The following is an 11,653-nucleotide window of genomic DNA, read 5'->3' as shown; positions in this document are numbered from 1 at the left end:
TAACACACATAAAAAAAAATAAAAAAAAAAAAAATAAATATACCGACGAATTGAATACCTCCTTCTTTTGGGAAGTCGGTCAAAAACTTGAAACAAAATACAAGTATTGGAAAGGAAATTATGATGTAACCAAATAACCAGTGTGTCTTTTCTAATAATAAAGTCTACCAGTCTTACAAAAAAACGCGGTATACACTTATGAATAAACTTAGTACAAGCAAATATTGCACAATATGTACAAATTTTGCTTACACTCAATTAATTCCCAAGTTTAACTTAATACCGCGTTTATTTGTAAGGCTATATGTCTATGTATCAAGTATGTTTCAAACAATCATATTCGTACTTCGTAATGGCGTAAGTAAACATGAAGCTTTATAAAACCTCTAAATTAATGTTTCGCATTAAATTCATTTATGTGAGCAATTAATACGCGTTGAATGTTTTAAAACAATCCCCATTCAAGTGTGTCCCGGGGCTATCGACGGTGTAGCGCCCGCCAAATGGCCTCAGACACGCTATTCCACGGTTGCTGGTCGTATATGCATTTCTCACTACACCTATCTAAATATCGTTTACAGTTTATGTCCGTCTGTGTGGCAATCTATGTCTATACATATAATAAAATTGGAGTGTCTGTTTGTAATATCAAAAGAAAAATTCTAGATTTCGGGAAGATGATGTATTTGCGTTGTTGGTAGCGAAAATCGCTTTTAAACAATTTTTGCCTGTGTCTCTGTCCGTAAGCCGCGTTTGGCCCGGGTAACCTCCGAAACGGCTGGACTTTCACTGACATAAACGGGCATATTATAGGCAACATTTTATTTTTATATTGCGTGGACGAAGTCGCGGGCAACAGCTAGCTCTTAACAAATTCATAATTTTTACTTTGAATTACTCAGTACTAGCTGTTCCCGTGCGACTTCATCCGCATGAAATTATGAAAATTTTATTTTATTGTTTACATTTGTCAAAATATCAATTAAAAATGTCAAAATGACATGACATGATGACAACCTTGCTTCCTTGATGTTGGCAGCAACTCATGGTCTCTTGCCCACATAAGGTTTTTTATCCAAAATATTTACCCCCTGAGTTTAATGGCGTTAGAATACATAGCCTAAAGCGTGATGCACGTATAGGACGCTTTACTAAAAAAAAAATATTAAAAATATGCTGTAATTGCTGACATCTTAGGCAACAAAGAAGTGTGTGTTTACGCTTTATTAGAATAGTATAGATTACGTTGCATATTGTCTCGTTGTTTCCTTTAAAACTCTGCATTTGCAGCTAATTTTTTAATTCTTGATGTAATCACATGTAAAGGCAGAAATCAAAGCAGTATTATATAATTACAAATATTCTCGTAATAGTTAGAAGTCTCTCTAATAACAGTGTTTAAACGCTGTAATATTTAACGCTGCGCCGTACTGCGGTGCTGTGCGGCTTCACGATTGTTAACTTGTCTATTGACGATAGTGCGGACAGGAATAAAACTATTGACAACTGCAATATTAATGTAGTTACATATACTTATGACCATTGAGATTTTGAATATGTTTTGGATAAGTAAAACAGTAACTTTAATGGAATTAAATCAAACATGATGTATGTTTACTACAATACAATTCTTAGCAATTTTTTATAGTAAACGGGGCCAAACGAGCATCACATCGCTTAATGATAATTAATCCGATTCGCCAAGGGAACTACAGATGCGCTGCCGGCCTTTAAGGGAGGAGTACGCTCTTGAAGGCCCCTAAGTCGTAACTGTTTGGAAATACCTCTTTTTCTTTTTAAAGTGCCATTTACTTTCGTATTCGGCGATCATTAGGGCGACTAAAATACCTCTGAGGAGGTATTTCATAACGCAGTACTGGTACGCTTAGCAGTACTGGTTGAATTTGTTAGTTTGCGTTGCTTTGATGATGCGAAGCTTTAAGTAGATTGATTGTTTGCCATCGCTAGTGCAATGTCCAACTGAAAAGGCAATTCGGAAAGTAATATCCCATTGAAATGTTTCCTTAGTTGAATTAGTTTATTACTTCTCTATTTCCTTCCCTATAGATAATTGCTACCATTGATTTTAATTGAGGCTTTACAATGTTGAAATGTTTTCGAATTGACTTACTTACATATTGTACTGTTCTATCCATGACGATTTAGATCTCATTTAATATGGAAATAATTATCAAAGTTATCGCTTTAGAATCGACTAACGTGTCCATCTCCTACCTAAATTGGGATAGAGATAGATGATATTTGTCACAATTTTTATTAAAAATAACAATTACATATGACAACAAAGTCGCTATTTAGACTTTATTCAATTTACATTAATTATTAAAATAACGTCACAAATTATATGATGAAGTCTTCATAATTCGAGCAAATCATCATGTTACCTATCTTAGGCGCATGTCTAACGTCGCATAATAACACGTCCGCTCGCTTCAACGGTCGTCACGCGACTAATCAATTGGCGCGCGGCGTGATGTCTTCATCAGCCGCCTGGGGGCGTAACGCCCTGCGCTTGCGCATCATACCTCACAAGCTCTTATAATCTACTTCAGTTTGGCGCAATCATTATAATGTTTAATAAAAAAATAATATTTTCTATGATTCAGTCGTAAAGTACTATAAATAATTATGATTGTTATGTGCCTAAATGTGGCGACTAATATATAGGTCAAGTTGAAGTCGATTTGGACGTTCTAAACATTTGCAATAGATACTTCAAAGTTATGCCTTAATTTGACACAAATTAAGGTAAGTTTCACTACCGATCGTTTAAGAAAGCTTGCACCGCAAAAGGCAAAGGAAGGCAGCCGTGCGATTTATTTAGCAGTCGTAAGAGGCCACTTAAAGGAATCACAGCGTGGAGAGGCAACAAATCCAACAAATTGAACAGGATCGGCAATTACCGAAGACAATGCGTGCGTGAGAGCGGGCGCCGGCGCACGCAGCCCGCGAATTAGACTCGTTATCTGGAGCCTGGGTAATTAGGGAAGCGTTCCCACGGCTCCCCGCACCCCCTGCAGGATCTGTGCCCCCTGACATGTGCTCACATGCATTTTGTTTCTAAGATCTTGTACACTACGTCTAGTCAAGACACTATTCGGCAACAAATACAAATTAAGCATGAATTTTGTATCTATGTTCAAGTTACTGTTATCAATTCAATAAAAAAATTGAATGATTCGATTTATACAATCTTTGTCATTTAAAATTTGTTTATTATCTTTAATGCATGCATTCTATAAAATGTTACAATTTAGATTTTTAAAAAACCTTTTAACATGAATGAATCACGGGCCAAAGGAGACCAAAGAACATATCAAAACATAAATCTGTTCGAAAATAAATCAAGCATAGTTGTTATTCAAAAACACTGTCCACTAGCAAAATAGAACACGAATAAATTTATCCGCGGACCGAATCGATGGAATACATAAACGCAACAGTTAGTGTTAATTTAAATCGAAAACATCGATACATAAATCGATGTATCGATTACAGAATCGATTCAAGCAATGTTTAATAAGGCATCTGAGGGCTTGACGAACGTGTGAATGAATTTCATTTGCCTTATTCGATTCGGTAGCAGAAACCATTGGCACGTCCCTTAATGATTTACAGAGACCAAACCGACTTTACTCTAAGTTACATTTCAAATACCATAGATTAAATTTGCTGCGGTCTGATCTATGTTTATAATGTTGTGACATTTATAGAAATTTCAATACTCCATTCAGGTTTAACTAACCAATTGAATATCCTTTTACAATGTTCTAAAAACCGCCTAATTGGTAAATGACAACACTTTCGAGAAAGTAGAAGTCTCATAAATTTTGAAACTTTTAAAATAACGGTAGGAGTGTCGCCGGCAGTAGGAACTGTAAAGTTATTTTTATATAAAACCACACTATAATTTGAGATATTAATTTCCATATCTACTCTTAATGTAGGGGCGAAGTTTAATTACCTTTGCAAAGATATTTAATCTTTCTTAATTTATTTCTACAATTCTTTCTTAGCTCCTAGTCTTTTTATGGCGCTATCATTCACACCTCCATAAGAAAAAAGGTAAATAATTACTATTAAGGTTAAACGAACATGCACCTTTTGCGAGATGCGTCTCTTAAATGGAAGTAGCAAGATGTCGCGTCCAGTGTACACGAGCGCACTGTCGCCACTGTGCAGAACCCATTGATATATAGCCTCAACAAGGACTGTGCCTTATTTGCCTATGAAGTTTGACAAATGAGCCAGCTCACATTTCTCATCACGCGTACAAATGAATGAACTTTGACTGAGACAAGACTGGCGGACAATTTGCTAAGGATTGAAGTGAAGGACAATTTTCTAGTATGTTCTTAAATTAGAAATAGTAATAAATATTGGTATGGAATAATCTAGAATCATACTTCATACTATACATTTGGTACAGACGTAGAACATAGTCTGGAAGAACACAGGCGACTTATTTTTTTTATTCTGATGTAGACGCGGACAAAAACTTGCTTTTCGATAGTCTTAGATAGAAGAGGAAAATCTTCAAAAATATTAAATACATGTTGATGAAACATTGCAGATTTCCAGAAATAAATAGCGTAGTATTTATAAAGTTAAAGCAACGGAGCAGATCCGGTCGCCGATTGGCGAACATTCTTGTATCACTTGTAGAATACTTTATTGCTCTGTAGTCGGCGCGATGCATATTGGTCTTTTAAGCGTGATTTTTTCTTTATTAGCTACAACTAATAATAAACTAGTTTGGTTTAAATTAATCTTAAGATCACCATTGTTTTAACTATTTTTTCCGTAATTAAGAGTAAAAATATCAAAAATATTATTTAATGTATTTTAATATAAAATTGTATTTTTAAGTATAATTGTAATTATTTATTCTTACATGTTAAAACTATGCCGACAAACAACATTACATGAATTAATGAATCATATTATTCACATGCCAATACTTGTTACACCGACTACACTACGAGCGAGAAGTCGCGGGAAGAGGTTAGTTTTTCTGGTGCGCGAAAAGGACAGAGTTGATAGTGTGTTGTTCGTTTTTTAGTATTTATAGCAGCGCCTCCCCGTTAGCTTTATCTATATCAACGGTGCGCTATGGAGCTATCACAAGCACCACCATCTGCTCGGCTTAGGACTCCGGCCCTGGGCACACGGGGGGATTTTCGTATAAGAAAAACGTTGTACGAAAAGAGCTGTTTCCGCACTCTATGTCATCATGTCTCATGTCTAAGAGTGGATTTAAAAATCTACGTTTAAAGGCTTCCTGAGTGAACAATAGACGACTATAAAGGCGGTAGAAAATCTTTTAACAGTTCTGTTTTAATGCACATGAATGGTCATACTTCCTACTAATATTATAAATGCGAAAGTTTAGATGGATGGGTGTTTGTTAGAGTTTGTAGCCTAAACGACTGATCGGATTTCGATGAAATTTGGTAAAATTGTAGGGTATAGTCTGGAAAACCACGTAAGCTGCTCACTTTTGTTTTATTTTAATTCGACGCAAACTTAAAGTTTAATAGTAGTTTACTCAGCATCTGCTACAAAAGATACCACTGCAGGTTTTTAGTGACTGCAACATGGAAGGAAAACCATAAAAAAGTATAATATTTCACGTCGTGTGAGCAAGTCCTTAGCTAATGATACACTGATTAACAATATTCGGGGAAGATAGCAGTGAGTTACTCGTAGGCGGGGCGGGGGCGGGGGCGAGGGGCGCGCAAGGCGATAGATCGCAGGCCGCGATTCATCCCGACCCCGCATTAAAACGATATCGCACACTAAATATGCCATTATTACATGCGAAGCAAATAATGCTCTCTCACTGTAATGTTGCCACGATATTTATGGATCGAATTTAAAGAATTATTTATTGGTTTCGATGTGGGAATAGATGCAAGCGATTGCCTCAAATGAATTATTAAAGGGAATAGATATTACGTTTCATTCGATGTGGTTAGATATGGTTATGTTGGTCCTTCGTCGTAAGTACCCTTGAAATGAAAATACCCTCTTCTATGGGACATCAAAAATACAATAATTAGTAATACACTTAGAACTAGCCTAATAGGAATTTAAAACCTGACCCCTGATTGCTTAGATTCAGATCATTTACCCATAGTTTAAATTTAGTAAGAGAAATATACCATAGAGGACTGTGTACTTAAGAATTAAACTATTCTGATTGTGGCTCTGTTTTAAAATGTATAAAGCACAAGTATGTCGTTTTTGCAGATATCATATCGCTCGTATCACGCGTGTCCAACTCTTTGTTAAAACGGAATAAAGGCAATTTATAAATTCGTCTGCGACACGAGCATCATTAATTATGTTGCTGGCTGGGTGGCTGAGAAAAGCTCACTCCACTCATTGCGCTATCACCACCATCGTCGGCCGTCCCTTACGCACTTACAACTGCTATTGTACCATCTACCAATTTAAAGGCATCACACTATCAAATCAATGCTATTACAAAATGTACTCTAGTACCATCGGAATACAGTTGTTTTATAGAATTCATGTTTTGTCGTGTGGAACATTCTAGAATCGAAAGTATAATCTCTATCTCCCTCTTTCGTTTTGTTGAGCAACATCCTCGGCGTTAATGGTGTTATCTTGCTTCTCGAACGCAGCACCTCTTCGTATATTTCTTTATCTCGTCCGCTCCGTTGGCGGTTTTTCAACAGTTTGTTTTTTACTCATTTGCTAATTTCGAAAATGAGAAGGCGCTCTGATCAAATCTAGCTCCTCGATCGTAGATTTAGGCTCGAAGGGCATTAATAAAATTAACGAATGTTGCTTTTAAATTAATTGAACGCATTACTCGGAACTCGAGTTATCCGACATCTCATACGTTTAACTACGACTTCGTTTCTCAGTAATGCAACCTGATTAAAATGTTATTACAATATTTCATTGAATCAAGTTTGCTACGGTGGAAATCTAATTAGTCTAAGTTCTTCATACAATCATATTTATTGCCCTTAAAAAAGTAATTTATACGTGGCAAAAAAATCTTTAAAAAAATAATTATTGGAAAAGAATTGCTCAATTTTTCCTGGTGTGTGTTTTGTATCCTGATAATATATTTAAATGTGTAATATCTCCGTTATTCAGCTTTGTTCGTGGTGGAGGATGGCTTGTGCAAATTCCTTGGCGCACGGGCCGTCGCCGGGGTGGCCGAGTGCCGCCTTCGCCTCAGGCGTGCACATACGTTATTCAATGTTAAACCTCCACTGTTGCGACTTAATAGTTGCAAATTTTTATTTCATAACTGTTTAAAGGACTCACCAAACTATTTTAAGAATTAATAGACTTTATGTGTATATAAATGGGTAGTGCAGAACAATGACGAATAATCATCATGACATTTTTTTCAATCACTATCAGTTGATTTTCTGGCTTCATTCAAATGATTTAAAACAGAGATAAAACGTAAGTCGGTTTTAAAAGTGTTTTATTCCTAACACTATTTCATCCTCTAACCGACTCTCTGTACAATTTAAATCAGATAACATAAGAGTGAAAGACAATTGAGAATATGTATGCGGGTTTGATTCCGGCATGCGTCGCAAAATCCTTTATAATATACTGTTAAATTGAGGGAAAGAGATCGAAGTGCCAAGATTTGTTTGCATAACGATAAAACATTTCTGATGCCGGAATTGAATCCACATAAGCCATTTATTTGTTGAAAAGTAAGTTTATAATCGAACGTCGATGCAACGTCTAGTTATTCGTACAGTTTATCGAATTTGTTAATTGGTCGCTAAGAAAGTTCCTTAGTGTTTACTTAAAGAGACTTAACTGCCAAATGTAAGACAGTAACTCAGCTATGAATAAAATAGTGATTAAAATAATAGATTATTAGAAATAGTCCAAATAAATTCGATTTTATCGGGATATGTATCGATACATTAACAAAGGGCCTTGGTTGGGTATTAAGATAATTATTTTCCAATCGGCCCATCGCAAGAACAATACTGAGCGTGTGCCGACCTCATTATGTTCTACGACCAAGTGACCACACGTCACAATTTTGGTAGGTCTCTGTATAAAAAAAGCAAATGTGAACATGTCCAATGAAAAAGCTTACACTTTTTTAACAGATTTAGTTGTAAAAAAATCCTAGGACATAACCTTTTTTGTATTTTATCTTGATATGCAAGATGCTCGAAATTTTGTTAGATTTTATGTTTTAGTTCACTTGCCTTTTTTACTTTTATTGATGTCGTGGTCTCAGAACAACATATTTTTAAAATTCAAATAAAGAATTAAAAAAATCAGAAAGTTGGCAACCCTACATGGAGCACATATGATTTCACTTGAACGCTATCTCGACTAATACATCAATGGCGTGTCCAGTATTGTTGCCGACGGGACTCGAGCACAATACGTTACGTCGTCATTGACGCAACTCTACCCCATTGATCTCTTGATGCAACTTTTTAAATTATATCGCCTCTCGTATCGCTAAGAAATCGATTTAGTTCGAATCACTATCGGAAACTATTGTTAGAAGAAACTTTGAACTAGTTTGGTATTGATACTATGAATACGAGTTGGCTTGGTATAAAACGCACCTATTATAGACGTAATAATTACTTCAGACGGGAGTGCAATTACAGATGATAAAAAAATAGAAATAATAAAAACATATAGACGACTTGAGTACCTCCTTCTTTTGGGAAGTCGGTCAAAAAATGTTATCTTAAATTATTACATACTATGTCGACACTGCCTACGGACTTAAGCGATAATAATGAAATAACTTAATAGATGTAGCCTTAACAATAATATACTAGAGAAGTCTTTGTGAAGTGCCAACTCAAGCGCTGGGCATAAACCCATCCTGATCGCTGTTAATATTGTATTTTCCTTGTATAAAGCTACGACTATACTAAAGATATGAACATCGACATTAAGACCCGGCACCGAAATCACTAGAATTAAATCTTTCATAGTATTAAAATGTAAAGAGCAAGCAGTATTCCAAGCTAACTATACTATTATAATAAAGCGTAAACACACACTTCTTTGTTGCCTAAATGTCAGCAATTAAAGCATATTTTTGAATAATTCTATCTTTAATGAAAAGCCCTTCATTTACGTCACGCTTTAGACTATATATTAACTTTGGGGGCAAAATATTTTGGATAAAAACCCTCATGTGGGAAAGAGACCATATGTCAAGCCAACATCAAGGAAGCAAGATTGCCAAGGTTTGTAATGTCATGTCATTTTCACATTTGCTATTGATAATTTGACAAATGTAAACAATAAAAGTAAAATTTTCGTAACTTTATGCGGATGAAGCCGCACAGGAACAGCTAGTTTTTAATATAACTGCGGTATTTAGTGTACATAATCAATTACCAAACGTAAGGTATAATTTGAAAGTACCGTAAAACTATCTTTCAATAGACTATTTCTATCAACCAGAACATACTAGGGGCACCGCCTGCGGTGAAATAATTATACACTGTTTATCATCGATAACTAGGTCTATCATTTTGGCCCACCTCTATTTGTTCTATAATGCCAATATACTTTACAAACACTTTCGTTGTGAAAGACTTTGTTACAAAACCCTATAGCGTTAGACAAGGGCCTTTGAAGAATATACCAATGCACTAAACAAACAAAGGATCGTAGTAAATGATATCACGATATCTTATTTATAAGTCATAAATATAGTAAAGTCTTAACATTTATGTAAATCTTGTAAACATACAGCAATCGACAAATCTTGGATTGAAACGTAGATTTGAAGAAATATGTTTTAATAGAGAAGTCCACCTGAAGCATCGAAATATACATACGTTCGTGTACTTTTTGTATTTTTCTGAGATACCTGAGGATTTTTGATACATCCCAATATCACTGTACGCTCAGTCATACACATACTTGTGCATACAAACGTTTATTTACAGAACAATGAGTTCACTGACGCGAATCAGATGTCCGGTTCCTATGAAGATTTGCTAAGACGGTATCTGGTATCGTCGGATATACGATGAATTACCAATACAATTTCGCGCTATTAGTGTACTAATCTGAACACGACACGCTAAAAATCATAGTGTAATAAAAATCACAATAAAATTAGCTGTGTTCTGATTTAAAAAGTATAGTGTCTAATTGTAATAGTTTTTTAAAAGAAAATTGAAATATCAAAATGTGTTATAAATAATAAACAAATCATTACACAATGCGCTGTCAAAGGTCACACGATAAACTACCGAAGCGGTAACCACAATGGAGTAAGCAATAAAACTGAATTTACCAACGTCGCCGCGCATAATTCAAAGGCAATTGATGTCCTCACTAATCTGTCAATTAGCCGGCATTCCTGTGTCCTGACCTACACTGTGTCGTAAGCACAGAGGATGACTAACCTCCATTGTTAACCCTTAACTTGTATCCACGTATTTAGCCGTTGTTTAACTAATGTTTACCTGATGTCCACAGATATTGGGACCAGTTGGTTTAAATATTTAGCTACATGTTCTTGCATGACTTTCAGTCTAACGAATTCTTGTTATTTAATTCTAATTCTTTTATGTAGAAATATTTGTAGTCTAATATGAATTGTCGCTGCCTGTTAACATCATCATATACAGTTAAGTCACCATTTTGAGATCCTTTCCGTGACTCCTAATACATTAAGATTACGAATTTCACCACCTTTGTACTGAAGGTACACAATTATTTTAAAAAGCTTCATTACCTGGATAAGTATTGGTAATAGACCGTTTTATAGTGTTATATTGTTCCGTCACGCGACCGCGGATGCACGGGAACTGGGCTAATAGGAAACATAGAGTACTAAGGAGATAGTGACCAACTTCGTTACACTACATCTTTGTTAAAGATTTTAGTTTAACATACTTTTAAAACTTACAAACAAGAAAGAACATTTCAACAACAAATAATTGAGTCAACTTTCTGTTACTCTTAAAATGAAGAATAATGACGGACGCTGGAAATTATGGTATTTTGGACAAGATTAAATTGTTTTTGAAAGTACAAGGCTGTTCGCACTCGAACCGATGTTAAACGAACAAAAAGCATGAAAGTAAAAAGACGACGGTCAGAGATATCCCGACAGATGTTTCCATTCCCATGATGGTGAGATGGTCAGATAGCGGGCCTAAGTTTTTGTTGCGCCGATACCGTTTCTGAATTTCTACAAGACGAAAACCGTCCGCCGTCAGGGGAGACATCGGGTGCTTTAATGCGGTCCGATGCGCTTATCTGTCACATCTTATCGACCAATAAGGACGTGCCACGTCACTCAATCTGCCAATCTGTAGGCGCGGGCGCTTGCCAGCCGCCGCGGGGGGTTTCAAACTGGTACTGTTATAGAATGTGTAGCACGTGGATGATATAATAATGCACGTAACGGGATACCAACAACTTACAATAGGGATGTAGGTGACGTAATTGTAAACTGTATCAACACTAAAAGAAGCAATGTCTTTATCTCTACTCGTAAAGAATTTAGTAACTTTTTAATTGGATTATAAATGTTCTACTTTAAAATTAATTTATACAGAAGTAGATAGTTAAGACAGACAGCTTGAGTCCCTTTGCAGCATTGAGAAATTCACTT

The 11,653-nt window shown here is 35.7% G+C and overlaps 1 protein-coding gene across 1 annotated transcript in view; it reads left to right on the top strand.

Annotated features, from left to right (window-relative positions):
• Positions 1-11,653, top strand: part of LOC106104321 (tRNA (adenine(58)-N(1))-methyltransferase catalytic subunit TRMT61A) — a 46,222-nt gene that overhangs the window by 14,018 nt on the left and 20,551 nt on the right. The window lies entirely within an intron of this gene.

This window comes from Papilio polytes, unplaced genomic scaffold, assembly GCF_000836215.1.
Source record: "Papilio polytes unplaced genomic scaffold, Ppol_1.0 DF823691.1, whole genome shotgun sequence".
Classification (NCBI taxonomy): domain Eukaryota; kingdom Metazoa; phylum Arthropoda; class Insecta; order Lepidoptera; family Papilionidae; genus Papilio; species Papilio polytes.
This window is presented reverse-complemented; position numbering and strand designations above follow the sequence as displayed.